At 48.0% G+C, this 18,197-nt stretch overlaps 1 protein-coding gene across 8 annotated transcripts in view; it reads right to left on the bottom strand.

Moving 5' to 3' along the window:
- LOC149348587 (uncharacterized) overlaps window positions 1–16,758 on the bottom strand; it is a 176,909-nt gene extending 160,151 nt beyond the window's left edge. For 7 of the 8 annotated variants that reach the window (XM_089588203.1, XM_089588206.1, XM_089588209.1 and 4 more), the window contains exons 1-10: window positions 16,640–16,758; window positions 14,848–14,964; window positions 13,678–13,783; window positions 11,078–11,145; window positions 9,899–9,962; window positions 8,599–8,764; window positions 8,348–8,501; window positions 7,196–7,273; window positions 5,703–5,842; window positions 248–433 (exon numbers count right to left, since the gene is read on the bottom strand). The gene's annotated coding sequence lies outside the window, so the exon portion shown is untranslated. Of the gene's footprint in view, window positions 1–247; window positions 434–5,702; window positions 5,846–7,195; window positions 7,274–8,347; window positions 8,502–8,598; window positions 8,765–9,898; window positions 9,963–11,077; window positions 11,146–13,677; window positions 13,784–14,847; window positions 14,965–16,639 lie in introns of all 8 variants that reach the window. The other variant, XM_089588204.1, reaches the window with a different exon arrangement.
- Window positions 16,759–18,197: the final 1,439 nt, after the last annotated feature.

Genomic DNA, 18,197 nt, shown 5'->3' with positions numbered 1-18,197 from the left:
AGTATGAGGTGTTCTATGAGGTGTAGATCTGAGTATGAGGTGTTCTATTGCTTCTACAGATATACCACACACAGCATGTGTCATCTTCGTTAATTTTTTTTTTCAGCTGCGCTTTCTAAGACCCTGACCTATCTTCAAAGAGTAGGGCTCTGCCTAATGAGTTATAGAACAATTCCTTCAAGGCAGAACACTTATGCGCGTTACCCTGCGGCGAATATATTAGTCGCGTGCAGCGCCGTCTCCTCACCTCGTGCACCGCAGCTCTCTGGAAGATGCCGCGGATGCGCTGGCTGAGGTCGAAACCGCAGACGCGAGAAGGCGTGGCGCTGCGCTGCTGCGACGCTGCCGTGACGAAGGCATAGTGGGATGCTCCAGTGAGATTTGGAGCGCATCTGATTGGAACCACCACTGGCTTCCAAGGAAGACACCCAGACTGGAGGAGGCAAAGAAAGACGAGATTTCGGAATGCAGTGGTTAGAGACTGTCATCTCGTTGTGTATAACTTATAAGAGATATCGACGGGATTGCAGGCTTGACAGTTTGGTGTGCAGAGGTCGGAAGTGTGCGCGAAGCATGAACGATTAAGAAAAGGAAATCCTTTAGAAACAAGCAGCATAATCATTATCTTTCTTAACTCGATGTGTGGAAGCTCAAATGGACACCCTGGAAAGCTGTAGCGCATAGAAGATACAGACAAAACAAGGAGCAATACCCAACCACTTCGCTTTATGAAAGACCACCTAACTATAAGGTTAAAAAATATCTGAGGACACCCTGAAAAGCTGTAGCGCATAGAAGATTCAGACAAAACATGGAGCAAAACCCAACCACTTCGCTTTATGAAAGACCACCTAACTATAAGGTTAAAATATATCTGAGGACACCCTGGAAAGCTGTAGCGCATAGAAGATTCAGACAAAACAAGGAGCAAAACCCAACCACTTCGCTTTATGAAAGACCACCTAACTATAAGGTTAAAATATATCTGAGGACACCCTGGAAAGCTGTAGCGCATAGAAGATTCAGACAAAACAAGGAGCAAAACCCAACCACTTCGCTTTATGAAAGAACACCTAACTAAAAGGTTAAAATATATCTGAGGACACCCTGGAAAGCTGCAGCGCATAGAAGATTCAGACAAAACAAGGAGCAAAACCCAACCGCTTCGCTTTATGAAAGACCGCCTAACTATAAGGTTAAAATATATCTGAGGGCAGAAAATTAGAGCGAACATGAAGTGGCAATGACTAATAAGTACTCCTATAGCCTCCTCAAAATGCAAGCCTAGTGATTTATTAAATGACACGAATAGGTGTTCTTTCCAATAAACATAAATTTAAGTAATTATGAACACTATTTTACTGCCACAGGTGCACCGTCGGCCCACCGAGTGGAATGTTTTAACTAACGCCGTTTGGTCTGTCGAAGGTGGGTGTGAGACACTCCTCTTTCGAAGCACATGCGCAGCTTTCGTGGACAGTTAGCAAAGGGCGCCATTTCTTGTCCGCTTGGAGACACTTTAAGCCTGTCACTAAATCCTGAACATCTCCTGAACATAGTGGTGATCATTCCTTCGTCCTTCTAGCTGCGAAATCTGGCCTACGTAACGAGCGGTGAGCTCGAAATTTCTAAGGCTACGAGAAGGCAATGGGATGCACAGATATGTTTAAATTCCCACCACGATGTTCGCCGTTCAGCGCCTTGTGGCGCGTGGCAGCCGTGAAAACTAAAAGCGCTTGTCTTGATATCCTGGGCTTGTTAGTCCCCAGATAAATCTGAGCGCTTGCTTTGGGTGAACCATTTTATCTAACCTTTGGAAAGCCGGTATGCCCCAGGCGAGGACCCGGAGGCAATGGTTATCGAAACACCATACATCCCGCATACGATGCGAATCCTGCACACACTTGGAAACGTCGTCGATGTTTCCAAAAAATTAATGTTTGAGCCATCTGTAACAATTATTTTCCCCGCTTAAAATAGGGGTGAGTGTGCCAGAAACCCAACAAAAATAGATTTTTTTTTCTAGCCAAAAACAAACGGGTTGCCGAGTGCCAGAAATGACATATAAACAGGAACCCTGGGAACCACACGGCCATGAAGTTCAGCTTCGGAGGCCGGCTACTACACACGAAAACCATACTCAGAGTGCGTATGCCCCTTATAAAAATAGCGTGAAAAATAAAAATAATAAACTGAGCGTTTCCAAAGTACAGCAAACACTGAGCCAGCCGCATATGGCGATCTCCTTTTCTGTCATGTGGCGTTGTGATGGGATCTGCTGGTTTGATGGAAATGAATCCTCAAAGCACGCATTGTTTCTTCCGATTCCTGCATAAAAGCGGATTTTTGCGCAACTTGTATTTGCAGCGTAATCTTCGGTCCGTACAGGCAGGACTGAGGCACATGACGCGAAGCAGAGGTTATTTGCGTTCGTGGGCGTTGGTTTTCAGCCCCGTCAATGCATGTAACCGGCGTTCGAGCACACGCGTGGCTGCACGAATACAAATTTTAAGGCGGAAGCCTTTAATGCCTCATCGGTGCAGGAGTTGTTGACAGAAATGTCACGCTTTTCAATGGGTCGAAACGGTCGTGAGGTCACAATGCGTTAATTTTAAACGGCGCCAATTCTACTTTGGCTAGTAACCATGCAACCAAATAAAGGGATAGTAGAGTGATGCTCCAACTAAGCGAGACTGAGTTTAGTTCATTTGTTAATTAACCAATTAAGCTAATTAAGCTTTCTAGTCAGACCAGATATATCAATAAAACCAAGAAGGAATTTGGTCGAATTCGGGAATCGAACCAGGGTCTCCGGAGTGGGAGACGAGCACGATAACCACTCCGCCATGCCAGCTCGAAGGTTTGTAATGAACAAAGGCGCGTCTGGTGTATACGGTGTCTTCGTTCACTCCCTAATTCCTCCCTTCCTTTAAGGCGAGGTTCAGGTGTCCACCGAGGTATGCGAGACTGATACATTTCCTTTCCTCAAAAACTAATTTACCGACAAGCAAGACGTAGAGCCGAACGGGCGACGGCGTTGTGCGGACTCCCTGGCAGCGTTGCAAGACGCTATCGCGTTCCACACTCAGAGGCGAACCTTAACATCGTAATCACACATCAGGGACACCAGCAGCAACACCGCGCTTAAGGCTTTCGCCCCTCCGCGCTTTAGGCCAACAAAGCGCACCCCCGGAATTTTTTTAGGCAGTCTATAGACAGTCGATAGATATCTATGATATCTATAGACTGTCTAAAGACTAATCCTAAAGAACAGTCTATAAGCAATAGAAATCTTATCGACAGTCTATAGACAATCTATAGACTATGAATAGGCAAAAATACCTATAGGAAGGCAATAGAGTCTATAACAAGTCTATAGACTGTCTGGATTGGATTGGATTAGACTAGATTAGATTACATTAGATTAGATTAGAATGGATTGGAATGAATTGGAATGGATTGGAATGGAATGGATTGGATGGGATTGTATTGTATAACCGATCCATCAAGTCTAACCGCAAGCACCACCACCAGCTACACTACCAGCTGTACTATGGCGTAGGTACGGATATTGCTTTCGCAATTACCGGGCTTAACCAAGCTAAGCCACAGCCAATTTTCATAAATAAGCTTTACTAAGAGCGCTACCAAGACACACCACCAGGCTAACCAGGCGCAGCCAGGGCTATTGCTTTCGCAACTTACCGGGCTTAACCAAGCTAAGCCTCTGCCAAATTTTTTATTTTTATTTCTGAAACGCGAAAAACGCCCTGTCTAACCCCATAGGGGCAAGCAAATGATGTGCAACATGTTGAAAAAGCTCTTTGGAGAGACTGCATGCCCCAGGACTGAAAGACATCGAGCAGTTGATGCACCTCTTTGCACCGAAAAAGCTATAATTTTTTTTTTTGCAATCGAATTCCTAGAGTTGATTTCACAATAATGGCCCAGATTTAAGAGACCTCTTTCTAAAAAAAGTCGACAAATCAGGCCTCAGAGTAGTACCTTCCAACAGCATTTCACCCTGTCGTTTTGTCAGCTTTCTTGCTATAATGGTGAAGATCTTGAGTAGCCGCTTGCACTGAGAGATGTTCCCTTCCAAACTAGCCGCCAAATCTTATTAGGCATTCACAGCACAAGCTTTGTAGCATGTTCTTTGGCAACAAAATTACTGATGCAATGGCAAATGCAGTTTCAGCAAAGACGTTGTTAGCAGGAAACGCGAGACACATGGCAGTGTGGTCGCCGTGCCGTGTGGGCTTGAGGAACCAACGGAATTGCGTAAACAGGATTGGACATGACGTGTCCTCGTGATCAGTTCCAGAATGCGGGCAGTTTGCGTCTTTGGCCGACCAGAAGATTAGCGGCATGAAATGTCCTTCACTGTGCAGATCTGCGAAAATGTTTTGAAAACGCTCGCCTGAATAAAACAAAACTCACAGACGATGAATGCGATTCACGAGGCAGAGTAAGCGTTTTCTTTCTGCAGTTCCTGTACACGCGATCTACTCGCGCAATGCGTCCGTTCGCGGAACGCTCGTACTTGGCGGTAGTGGTCACACTCCACCTCCATTTCTCACTCTCCGTACTGACCACCATCCACCAACTCTTTCCCCATTGCACTCATGCAGCGCTTTCCTCCTTTCACGACACCCCCCCCCCCCCCCCCCCCCACCTATTTCTTCCACTGGCTGCGGCTTCAGCTGCTCTCCACCTCTCACCTCCTGTGCACATCCCACAAAGCGGCATCACAAAGCACCAGACAGAGAAATTTTGCGAAAACGGCAGCAGTAATGTCAACGCGCTAAAATTCGGCAGTTGCCATATATGCCGAGGTTGCATTGGGGATACAACCCTTCTCACACGTTGCTCGCAGTTGAAAGGAAGTATAGGAACGCGAGGTTCTGACTTGCAAAGTGGGCCCTCAAACACCTGAGAACTGCAAGACTTGCGGAAACAGTCCTGTAGCCATCGTTGATTCCATTCCAGCGAGAACAAGAGGCGAGATGAAGTATATATGATGCGTAAAACTAGTTCGGACGTTGGAGAGTTGCGTTACGCCGAAAAATGTGGCGCCCACCGGTCGGCCGAGAACACCCCCCCCCCCCACGCAAAAAAAAAAAAAAAACCGGCCTTGTCATAGAAGAGGGAGATTGTTCAGGTATGCAAAAATATTATGTCCAAGAGGCAAAAATATATTTTTAAATTTGTTTTTGACAATTAATCGCCTTTTATTTGCACTTTCTCTCAGACTTATGATTCCTCTTGCCTCGTTGTTCACATGCACTGACCACTAAGGTGCATTTTTCACGGCTTAAGAAAAATACAAATAAAAGTTCAGGAGTGCAAACTGCTGGGCTACTTGGTTCATATTGCATATAAAGGGAACCAGCGAAAATAGACGCAAGACAAGAAAAAAAAGGGCACACACCACAACACTGGATTGTGGTGTGTGCCTTCTTTGTTCTTGTCTTGCGTCTATTTTCGCTGGTTCCCTTTGTATGCAAGACCAATAAAACTCACTCTGGACTGGGAGAATAAATACATGCCATTAGGCAACAGTAGTTGGTTGCATGGGCAGCTTTCTTTGTTGAAAGCGAAGCATTTTGGTAAAAAGACTGTCCGCGTTCACTCGTTGGTCACGTGATTGAAGCAAGCAAGGGAATTGTGCAAGTCATGTTGGTTTTCATGACGATACTCACCTAGGGCCCTTGTTTTCCGCGCTTCCGTCGACGTGGTAAAGAGGAAGCGGGCCACTGCTTCTGGCGACACCCACGGGATGGCAGCACTTCACTTCCTTCTGCTGCCTCGGCACCCAAGGTGTGGTCCTCAAGGCACCTCGCTGCTGGTTGAAGACAAAGACAGAACGTTACTATCGCGGTTACTATCGCGGTTGCGGTTGCAGCCAGCCGGCTTCAGAGATGGCAACAAAAAGTTTTGGAGCCCGAGAAGGGCGCAGACATTTCCTCGCTGACGTCAGAAGCCGGGCAGGACACTGCGCTGAGCTTTGCGGTTTGCAGGTCGCCAAAGAAAATGGACATCTCTCTGTTCCTGTGCGGAAGGTTACACCGCTCAACTAAGGGCTTCCGTGATTTCATTACCTTCACATTTTTTTTTTTTTTGGGGGGGGGGGGAGTGTAGGGAAGGAAGCTGTGCAATCCAAGCGACACCAAGCCAAGGCACTAATTTTCGTCCGTTACCGCGTTCTGTGGGTCCAGTCCAGTGTCCAGCCTCGCGCTACATCAGCTGGGCGTAATATGATTGGAGGTCACTAGTTTTAACGCGTAAGAGAATTTCTTGTTAGGCTAGTTGGTAATTCATTGTAATTTAAAGGGGCCAAAAACCAGACACACACACACACGCAGAAGACAAGAGGTGTGTTGCTGGGCGAGTTGGTTGGGGTACATCCTTGAGAAAAACTGCTTGCAGACAAAGGACCAGAAGAAGAAGGACACACAACTGCGCTGAACACAACAGCGCAATTGTGTTTCCTTCTTGTTCTGGTCCTTTGTCTGCAAGCGCTGTTTTTCTTAAAGAAGACAGGAGCACGGGACAGAGCGACCGAACGCGATAGCATTAGGGAGTTCGCGTCGCAGAATATCCCTCGTCGTTGCCGGCGCCGTTGAATGCGGCGAAAAATCCCCGGTAGAAGCAGCCTAGGAGGTACGTTGGCCAGTTAGGTCAGGCGACCTTGTGACGGCATCACAGCTTGCCCACCGCAGCAGGCGGCTTATGAATCGTCCCGAGAAGTTGCTGGAAAGAGCAACCTTTATCGCACATATGAACCTCCCATAGAACCTCCCATCGCAGGGCAGTAGCGTATCGCTTAACCGCTGCATCACTGCGCCAGGAGTCAATATCTTTTCGGTGATTTTGTCCATTGTAAGCTGCTCATCTGAATCTGTTAGAGGAAGAACGTAGCACCAAAACATGCAGCATCCTGTTGCTGTTGCATCGGATACGCAAACTTGGTTTCGCAACAATTACGTGCATTCATTGAATGTAGTAATGGTTGTATGCAGAGTTTGGTATGATACGGGGTAGCCAGAGGTCCCAATTCGGCATCAGGGACGCCGTATTCTATGCTGCCTGATCTACTCAGCCCGCCTGAGGTTCCCTGCTCCGACATCGCACAGCTAGTTGGCATTGTTGCATTACGGCACCATCGAAATGCGGAGTAAGCAAGCCAACATACGCAGTTCGGGACGGCCAAGGATACTCAGGTAATAAGGCCCGCTTCATACAGGGGGCACATCCAAAACGCCGGTGCGTACTGCAAAAAGCATCCATGTACACACTCATGAATGTTTGTCGCTGTTTACGACTGTGCGCCAATACACCACAAGATGCATGATTTAGGAGAAGTTCGTGAGTTTGATACATCGCATCGATCTCTTGTTAACTGATTAGTAGCACGACAGTACCCAGATCGGGAACAGGCACTGCCTCAGGCGTGCACGTATAAAGGATGGGTCAAAAGTTTTCGGTACTAGCGGTCTGCTTTTCAGGCGTGCAGGGAGCCTTTCCATCGTCCCCGAATTTCTGTGTTTAATAAAGATTAAAATCACCCCCCCCCCCCAATTATTTTTTCTGTAACTTCGTACAGTGGTTATACAGTGAGGAGCAGATTTGTCTGGAACGCCGTAGCGAGGGGCTTTGACACAAATGAAGTGAATGCATGGCGAAACTGTCACAATAAGGGGACTGTGCTCGCGCCTCTCTCTTCAGTGACTGTGAAGCGTCACCCGAATTCAAAGAGGTGTCCGTGAAATCCTGTACCTTATTTAATTATTCTATCTGTTTTCTCCGGATAGCGCTACAAGAGCTGTTCTAGACAAGCCTGCTCCCGGATTTGCCCACAAAATATTAACAACTATCGACAAAGCCCCCTTGGATTCGTCCTCTGGGTCCCTTAATTACTCGCGATTGTTTAAAAGTCCTGGTCAAGGACTAAAGTCGGACTCCGTCGACGCAAACCCTCCCATCGTAATTTATCGTTCTCATCTAAGGCAGAGGACACCTGGTTTTAAAAATTCAAAGAAAAAGTGAAGAAATGTCTGAGTGCAGCAGGCGACGTCCGACATTATGCCGAAGAAGTCGGGCACGCCGGCGCCACACGTGCCGCCAAGTGCACCCCTCGCGAAAGACCGGCACCCAACCGTGGCCTCCGAGATCACCCGCGGGCTCTCGTGCAGGCTCTCGTGTTCTCTGGCTCACTGCAGGCTCTCGTGCAGGCCAGTGCGAGGAAATGCCCGCTTAACCCCGCAGCAGAGGCCCCTGAAGCGAGCCATTCTGCCAAGGCTCATTTTTCCCGTTTCCCCGAACAACAAAGCTCACCATCACTCACCGACTTTACTTTGGGGTTGAGGTTGTAGGAGCTGGCAATGAGCATTACATCTCCTCACTTCCGTACTTGGCGGCCCAGTGGAGAGCCGTGTAGCCCGACGTAAAGTCCTTGTAGTTTAGACCAACTTCTACAGCATTGCGATCTTCAAGGCTACCTAAAAAAAGAAAAAGGAAAAAAAGCGCCCGTAAGCACACCTGGTGCGCCATCCTGCAGCTAGTGTAGAAGTTAAGATTGGCATCATTCTTTTTCACCTCGTGCACGCGAGCTGCCTTGGGCTCGCAGCAGATGCTCCGCTTGGAGTCGCATCCACTGGCGTGACGAACTCGGCGTACGCCGCAGAAGCTCATCCTTCAAAGCGAAGCTGAGAGCGGTGCGGGCGATGGGGCCTAGAATTGGCTTCCAAGGAAAACAGCCAGACTGGGACACAGAAAAATAAAGAAAATCTTGCAAAAAGCAACGTGGAGAGGCTTGGCAAGAGCGATGCCACAAACGTGGCAAATGTATGCAGAGGAGAGATGTGAGATGGTCTGCTGATTTCAATGAGAGAGCGGGCACGATTCCAGGAATTCAATTGCAATAGTGGCAGGCACGGTGCAAAGGTCTAAGGCTAGTAGAAAATAATAATTGATAGGGCGGGCATAGAGGGGCCACGGATGCTGTACAAAAACACCCTGGCACGTGATTAGGTAAGACTTCACATTTTAGAAGATGCACTATAGTGACCAACTACGCGGTTTTAATAGCCTGAAAACTCGCATTCAGGCACCTGGCTTCAAACACATCTGCACAGATTCTGGTACACAACCCTCACTACAGGTATGCAAAAAGTGTCTGGAGAAGCTGTCTCTTTGTTCGAACATTTTTCTAAACTCAGGCCGTTTAAGAGCCCATGCACTCACTAAATACAGGCGATTTGTCGATTCCCCCACCGCATTCACACTCCGCCTCCTGACCCAACGCTGGCCCTCGTTAACATTGCCATCTCCTGGAATTCCCTCTACCCTGAGGGACATCGATGGCCTGTTCTGCTGACTACATGCGGCGCTCGTGTCAATAAAATCAGTTTGTTCCCTCACCCACTGTGCTATTCCCTCCGTCTCCAGCTCTACCCACCACTATTCAAAGCTGGCCATTTCAGTCGTGAAAAAAAAAAGAAAATATCCCTGATGCCGAATTTCACGTTCGCTCAGTCTAAAAGCCGATTCAACACCTTTTAATAATGTGAGAGCATTATATGGGTTTATCGCGTCAGCAAAAAGTGTCTGCAGCGATGTAATCCATGTGTGAAAGTGTGATTGTGACAGTGTGTGATAAAATGTTGCCGAGCGCAATATTTGGATAATGAGGTTCAATTAGTTCATTAAACGCGAAAAAATACGCTTAGACGTCTGAATAACCATGGACATCGATATAGTACATGGATATCAGAGCAGCCAGGGACGTCGATATAGTATGTGGGCGTTTTGCTTTCGCGTTGCTCTAATGTGAGTCTCCGCAGTGATCTCAAGTTTTTCACACAAGCGCTACAAGGAATGCAGACTGCCCACTCACCGAGGCAGCTTCGTTGCGATGCTCTCCGAAGCCATCAGGAAAGCGCCGCGACATCCAGAGCCACCTGGAATGCAGGCACAAAGATTGTTGCGACAACGAAGGAATAATTTGTGTAACAATAAAGATTTTTGCCCTCATCTGAGGTGAATAAGCCACAGCTATATCTGAAGCACCAATTTTCACCCATTTGAACCTAATGAATCGCGAAATGCAATGCCTCATCGGACCTGGTACACGCAAATCTCTTAATAGCGGCGCAACCTATCCTGGTCTGCCACCATGGCCCATCCGAATAAATTACAGCTTTGCACTAAGTCTGCTTGAGAGCGGAAATTAGAAAGCCTTTCCCTGTCCTCTCGTTCTCTCTCTCACGTGTGCTGTGCGATGTCAGCGCACGTGAAAGAACCCCAGGTGGACGAAATATCCGGAGCCCTTCACTACGGCGTCCCTCATAACCTGAGTCGCTTTGGGACTTTCAGCACTTACAGCTTCAGTCGCTTTGGGACGTTAAGAGCCCTCAAACCATAAACCATCTCTTTCTCCCTCCATTTTTTCGGTCGCTTGTTATTTTTATTTTATTTTGTGTTTTGTACTATTTTGTTGTAAATTTTTACTTACAAATTTAATTTGTTTTGTTTTTTACTTTTGCGGACGCCACTGATGAACCGAGAAAGGACTGTTTAGCCAGTTGGATTGCTACGCGGCTAGTTTTGGAATGGCTACGGATCTGTCTTGCCTGACGAACGCCACTCATGAGCCAAGAAAGGCTTTCACCTTAGAATTATTTTAGCGAGTGGTCTGTTCAGGTAATTTTTCTCTGGGCGCGGGCGGCGAATCGGACCACTGGAACCAGTGGAGGTAGGCGCTAAAAGACGGTGGTCAACTGTGGCCACCCGAGTAGCCAGGGAAACTTATGAGCGCGTGCCGCAGTGAACATTAACTCAAAAGTGTAATAAAGAATAGTGGTCCGATTTCAAACTGCACCGACATATTGGCCTACTCGGAAAAGGTTTTAGGGGGCGAGACGGCAGATAGCTTCCAAATTGAGTCGTAACACGTCGCCATATTTCGAACAAGAACAGAGTCACTAGTCAGCCAGTAAGGTTCCCTGGAGGACTTCGTTTCCCCAAGGTAGAAGAAAGGGCCCAACGAATCAGTTAAAACAAATTCGGCACTCACGTGTGTAACGACGCCCTCTGCGCTCGCTTGCCTTATCGCTGTCCGAGTGCTGTGCCACTGAAATGCACCTGGAAAGTAGTGACGAACAACGTGGGTATCACTTACAGGGGGCTTTGGCAGGTAAGCCCTCGCCGAAACCAGAGAGCACCGCTGGCGGTGACTACAAGCAGGTCGTGGTGCGAGTCGCCAACAAGCAGTCTGCGGTGAAAGAATGCCGCGTTCAGTTCAGCCGACACGGAAGCAGTCAGCGGCCACGAAAACCGAATGAATGCATGTAGCCATTCTAGTATCTCTCTCGGCGATGTTCAGTAACTCATCAGTAGCCTGACTACACCCACTGAAGGGCAAAAGCCTCCAATTAATTAATCCTGGACTTTTCCAGCCGCGCCCGCCATGTCCCCGCAAACTTCTTAATCTCATCTGCGCAGTCAACTCTCTACCGCCCCCTGCTACAGTTGCCTTCGCTTGGAATCCACTCCGTTACCCTTAAGAACCAATGGTTATCTTGGTTAAATTGGTTGGTTGGTTCGCCTCAATTAGAATGGCACATACCCACTACAATCCCAGGAAGGGATTTTCGCAGGGTGAGCATACAGAATATAGGTAAGTACAAATATTAAGAAAAAAGTACAAAGGCCACAAATTAATAATAAGCAACAAAAACACAACAGCAAAAATGAAAGGCTCAATGACGTAACACAGCAAAAAAGTACAATAAGGTTTGGGGCATATAAATACACTACTATCAAGTCATCAGTGAACATGGTCAATAGGGAATTAATTAAATGAAGAAAGAGCACCAAACGATCACAATATTAAAATCAGGTCATAAAAAAATGGGAAACGGGAATGCATGACAGAGGACATTATTGTGCACTGAGGTTGCCGATGAATGATGTTACAGATAGCTGTAGGACTTCATCGTTAGTAAGTTGATTCCACTCCGTTACTGTTCGCGGAAAAAAGGAATATTTAAAGCAGTTATTACGTGTAAGTGTTGGAAAGATTAGCAGTTTTAGAGGAAAAGAAGTAGTAATAGGGCATAGGCTGACAGTTTGGACGACGCAACGACAGGGGTCCTGTTAGCTGGGAGATCGAAAATGGACGACGGCTTTATGTGCAAATGTGCTTTATGTTCTTTATGTGCAAAAGCCAGGGGCCATGAAACCGAATGAATGAATGTAGCCATCTTAGTATCTCTCTCGGCAATGTTCAATAACTCATCAGTAGCCTGACTACATCCACTGAAGGGCAAAGGCCTCTCCAATGTCTTTCCAATTAATCCTGGACTTTTCCAGCTGCGCCCGCCGTATCCCCTCAAACTTCTTAATCTCATCTGCCCAGCTAACTTTCTACCGCCCCCTGCAACGTTTGCCTTCTCTTGGAATCCATTCCGTTACTCTCAAAGACTTGCAGTTGTCTTGCATTCGCATTGCATGCCCTGCCCAAGCCCATTTTTAAGCATGAAATGCTTTTAGCTCCCGTTGTCGGCATTGTGGTGACGTCACGCCGAGACCGAGAGCCATCATCCGGGCTATAGTGAACTATAATCCGGGCACTGAAATCCACTCATCCGGGCTCTGAATTCCACTCATCCGGGCTCTGAAACGAGAACATCCGGGCACCGTACGAGACTTAACGAGATTCAACGATACTCTCTAAGCTGTCCGGTTGCTCTCCAAACGAGTCACAAAAAATAACTGCTGCCAGTGTCTTCTCAATGTTTATCAAGATATCAGTCCAGCTGTGCATTTGATAATGCACGGAATTATAATTTCCGATTTCTAATAACGCGTGGAAAAAGCACATACATGCCACAATACTCTTCGTTGTCATACGTGATCTGTTAGGGGCTTTGAGAGAAGGCCGCTTAGAGAAAGAGGGCGAGAAGGGCTTTCGGCGGAAAACTTTCGCTCCCTCCCCAAGGATGGCGCTGCGGTCCCACACTCACGTATGTAAAAGACCGGCCGCTTGGCCTTCAAGCCCTTTCCCCCTCTGGCAGGCAGATGTATACACGCTCGCGGAGTATTCGAACGCGCTGCATATACATTCTTGTCAGGCCTGCGTCTCGTCGTATCCGCGTACGCTTCTGCATCGTCCTGGATTTCAATGCCGCCACCGTCATAGCTGCTTAAGCCGAGCAATGAAGCCTGTGTTAGGCCCGTAAACATTTCATGCTTACTCTACTCTCGGTTACGGGAGAGGAGCAATTTTTCCTCTTTATTTCGGCCAAGATGTCATTAACTCGCGTTTCTCCCATCCCAAACTCCGCCCGACTGCAGTCTGTTACGGTACACCTACCATTTTTATTTCCGTAGCTAAAAATTCGAAGCAACTGCTCTGAATTCAGTAACTGCTCCGCTTGGCTTCAGCAACTGTTGGAAGTGGGACGCAGCATCAATCCCTGCAATTCAGGATTAGCAACCGGAAGGCTAGAAGCTGCCACGCCTCATGATAAAATTGCGTCGTCGCACTTCGCACGCTCATTTGATGAATCCTTGACTTCGCCCGTGTATCGTGTATTTACAAATGCGGAGACACAGAGTTCGGGCCATCTCACAGTGTGTTGGTGACACGAAAGTGACCCCTCGGATCCTCACCTTTTCTAGGCTGTGCTTCTGTGTGCGCATGTGGCTTCTCCAGGCCGCTGCTGGACGGTGCGGAGGGGATCTGGCCACGCTGTGGCTTCCGAGAAGGGCACCCAGTCTGGGTGAGAGAAGACAAGCGAAAGACAATAAACGCAGGAAAAAAGCATTTCATGCTTAATACAGGCCTGAAACAGGGACAGAACTCCCCCTATTAATCGGCTGATATACGGATGCAAAAGTGCCGTCGAGGGACCCGTCCGCTTGATAGCAAATCGCGAAAACGAGTGGGGCAGCGCTTTTCTTGCTGGAATGGATGCGTAGTTTCCTCCGGACGCAATCGCTGTCTGGTGAATCCGGCACCTTATTTAAAAGCGGAGTTTGTTTGCTACGGAGAGAACCGTCTCAGCTGCTTTTAGACAAGCCCATTCAGGGCGGTACGTACAAATACAAATTGCATACTTTAGAAGTGTACAGCTTTTTTTTAGTCTAAAAATTCATAGTGACGTTGTCATGTGCTACCCGTCTGTATGCTTGCGCTTGCGATCTTAATGTTCAAGTCAGGGAGCAGACTACTTTATTTAAAGGGTTTGGCGCAAGCAGTATGTGAGTACGGAGACAACGATTGTCCCTATTTTGTGCAGGATTACCCAAGCACTGTATTCGTCGCCGCGGACGCAGGGAGATGCGGGAGAGCAAATTGGTGCGACTCATCAAGTGGTACTATTAATAGCTGCCCAGGGAAGCGAAAATGGGTGCGTTTTGCAAGGTTTTAGCTCCTAGATTTTTCGTAGTGCCGAACGGCGGCGACTAAGCGTTTTGGCTTGGGCGTGGGGGAGAAATGGCGCCAAGAGCGCGTGCAGCTAGGCTCAGCTGGTTACCAGGGACAACGGCAACCCCGAAACGCAGAAACGGGCGCCAAAGAGCTGCGCTCTAAAACACTGTGGCAACCCTCGCTACCAATACTACGGCAGCAGGCACACGGTCAAGTGCCTCGCGCTGGTCACGTGATGACACGTGACCCTGAGTTATCGGTGTCACGTGAACTTATGTTGGCTTTCCCTACCATGGAATCGTCCGTTTAGTAGTTCTTGCTGTGAACAAAATTCCCAACATGGTTTGTGAAGACAAGAGCTGCATGCTACCAAGAGTCTTGAAGGGGAAATTTTTCTTCGTTATCCTCACCGTGCCGGGGAGACCAGCAGGCCGCTTGGTGTAACACCCACGTGACGACCGCACAGCCGAAGCGTACGCCCTCTTCGTCTGTACCGATTGTCAGACCGATACGGGCTCTTGCTGCTCCTAACGTACAAGAGAGAGAGAGAGAAAAGGACGGAAAGGCAGGGCGGTTAACCAGGCGATGCCCAGTTGGCTACCCTACACTTGGGGAGGGGAACAAAGCGGAAAAAAGGGAAAATAGCAGCAATGAAATGAGTTTTCTAAAGTCACAAGGTCAGTATTCCGGTTATTCGGTACCTAGCTTCTAGAGGCAATATAGCTGTACACGCGGCTTCAGAAGTTCTAGGAACAGGGAAAGAATAAAAAGAGCTGAATTTCGTAACTATCTAGGTAGCGGAGATTAGAGAAAGTGAGTGCTGATCGGTTGGTTTGGCTGGTTTAGGGGGTTTAAAGTCCCAAAGCGACTCATGGTATGAGGGACGCCGTAGTCAAGGGTTCCTCAAATTTCAACCACCTGGGGTTCTTAAACGTGCACTGACATCGCACAGTACACAGGCCGCTAGAATTTCACCTCCATGGAAATTCGACCGCCGCTGCTGGGATCGATCCCGAGCCTTTTCGGTCAGGAGCAGAGCGTCAAACCGCTGAAGCCACCGCGGCGGACCCGTGATGATTTGAGTCAGTCAGGAAGGAACATTACTAAGCTATTATTTATGTTGCTGGCATTCAGCATACAAACATTTCCTTGTTCCCCCTTCGAATACTGGCTCTGATGATTCCCAAAATAAGGCGACCACCACACACGACGAACAAGGTATTCGGCCCTTACACCTCTCAGCAGCATTGAAAACCCCAATGTAACCTTGTAAAGTCAGCGGTGCTGAATGTATAAAATAGCGGAAATTGTGCCAGCTAGAATCCGCCTTTTTCAGAAAATGCGGCGGGGCGCCCTCTGGATAGCGGCAAAAATTTGTCGGCCACTGGTTGAAAACAAACGCATGTGGAACACAAAGAGAAATGGCAAGTGTGGATGGATGGATGGAAGATAGGAGCGCCCCCTTTGAAACGGGGTGGTGGCAATTGCCACCATGCTCGGCTTTTTTTTCCGTTATTTTTGTTTACCTGTGCTGGAAACTGAAAACTCGCCATTTTCTTTCACTACAGTTTCCTACACTTCTAACCAATTATGTCACCACTCTGCTTTTCAGCCACCAATCTCCCAATCGCTTTTTCCTAACTTTCACCGCAGATTAATTTACAAGACCATTGTTATCTCTAAAACCTAGGGCCTCAGGAAGTGTGACTATGCCTGCATCGACATCAGGATGGATTCCGTCATATTTAAGTGTGAGCAGTTCAATTGTTCCTACAGATCTTCACCACACAGCACATGTGTCATTTTCCTCGTTAAATTTCTTTTGGTAGCTGCACGTTCTAAGACACCCTGGCCTAGCTTCAAAGATTACAGCGCCGCCTCTTGAGTTATAGAAAAATTCCTTCCTGATGTGCCTTTTCCGGTATCGATAGTTCTACACCATGCTTCTTTGTCATTGAATTAGTGTGCTTGACAGCTGCCGCCATCTGTCGCACGCGCCTGTCACTAACATATGAAATGCGCATGCGCAGTAGGAGATGGCGGTGTTCTTATCAACCAGTGGAACTGGTTGAGAAGAGGCACGCATGCGGAGAGAACCTTGTGTAAAAGGGGGTTTGAAACCACTCGCACCCCCGTAGTATGGTATACCCGAGGACTACAAATGTTCCAAATCAAGTTTAGATAATATCGGCGTCCACTCACCGCTGCAACCAGCTGAGGAGCAGCAATGCACCTCAAGTTCAGGACAGACACGGCGACCCAGAAGCCACCGCTCACTCGGCCGCGTCGACGTGGCACATCCAGAACACCCGACACTAACTGCGTGGAGCACGAAGATATCTTGTTTGGTTTGTAGGGTTTAACATCCCAAAGCGACACAGGCTATGAGAGACGCCGTAGTGAGGGGCTCCGGAAATTCCGACCACTCGGTGTTCTTTAACGTGCACCGACATCGCACAGTACACGGGCCTCTAGAATTTCGCCTCCACTGAAATTCGATCGCGGCCGCCGGGTACGAACCCGTGTCTCCCGGGTCAGCAGCAGCCCAGCAGCATAGCCACTGAGCCATCACGGCGGTTATATGTCTCGAAATAATCAGATATTGAAAATCCGCGTGTTACAAATCATAACACTAATCTATACAAGAAGTCTTCGCAAAACGTAACAGTTTTTTGAAATGACAGTGTTCAATGCGAGCAAAACAAAGTGATTACTGCTGAACACCATGTGACATGGCGTCCAGTAAATGTTTTGTTCTGCGTAGTTCTTTAAGCTTAAACAGCGCAACAGCTAGCGCCCCGACAGAGAGAGAGGACACCCCATGAGGGAACTCGTGGTGCGCTCTTTCTGTCGTCTCGTTTCTTGCGCTAGCTGTTTTCATGGACAACCAACAGGGCCAAATTCAGGGCTCAATAAAAAAATGCAAATTCGCAAGCCCTGGATAGCTTCGAAAAACAGCACCCTGAAATATTTAGACCAAGGCACCATTCATGCAGATATTTTTAGCGGACGAAAACCCGCGCAAAACAAAGCCTACCAAGTGGTCACTGGCGTCGCTTCAGCATCTCACATGCGCTTTCGGGGAATAAAATCCGCTCATTTACGGAGCGCGCCCGGGTGCTATCCCAGCCAGAACCTCAACACGCGCCTTTTAAGGCCGCCTCCCCCGGCCACGAGCTTCGGGCAGCCTCTTCCCGAGGTACGCCTGCGAAACTTCCAGGGCTGTCCTTTTCCGGGATGGCACCTGTACACACAAACTGAAAGTCTCGAACGTTGCTTTGCATTTGCGGTGGCTCTAATATATATTCTGGCTCTAATAATATTCTGTATTACCCGTTGCTTTGTGATATTTTTTCACTTTTGTGTAAGACTGGCCGTCATCCTGCTGTCATGCCAACTAACAAGGGGTCGGGACCTCGTCAAGCTGTTCGAGCTTTTAGTCCCGTACTCCTCCTTTTCTAAGGAAATAAAATGATTGATTGATTGATTGATTGATTGATTGATTGATTGATTGATTGATTGATTGATTGATTGATATGCACCAGCAACTCCTCTCCGGTTTGCGGGATTTGTTTTTGGGCCGGAGAGAAAACAAAATTGGCTGTGGCTTACCTAAGGTTAAACCTGGTTATGCATAGCGAAAAGCACCATAATCTCCCGCCAGGCGTTCCTCGCGTTGTTCCGGCGTTTAAGATGCCCGTTTCGCCTTGGCTCGATCTTTCCTCCGTTGCTCGGCGGCTAGCTCTCCGGCGACTACCTC

Source organism: Amblyomma mixtum, chromosome 4 (genome assembly GCF_055824585.1).
Source record: "Amblyomma mixtum isolate Tamu chromosome 4, ASM5582458v1, whole genome shotgun sequence".
Lineage (NCBI taxonomy): Eukaryota > Metazoa > Arthropoda > Arachnida > Ixodida > Ixodidae > Amblyomma > Amblyomma mixtum.
This window is presented reverse-complemented; position numbering and strand designations above follow the sequence as displayed.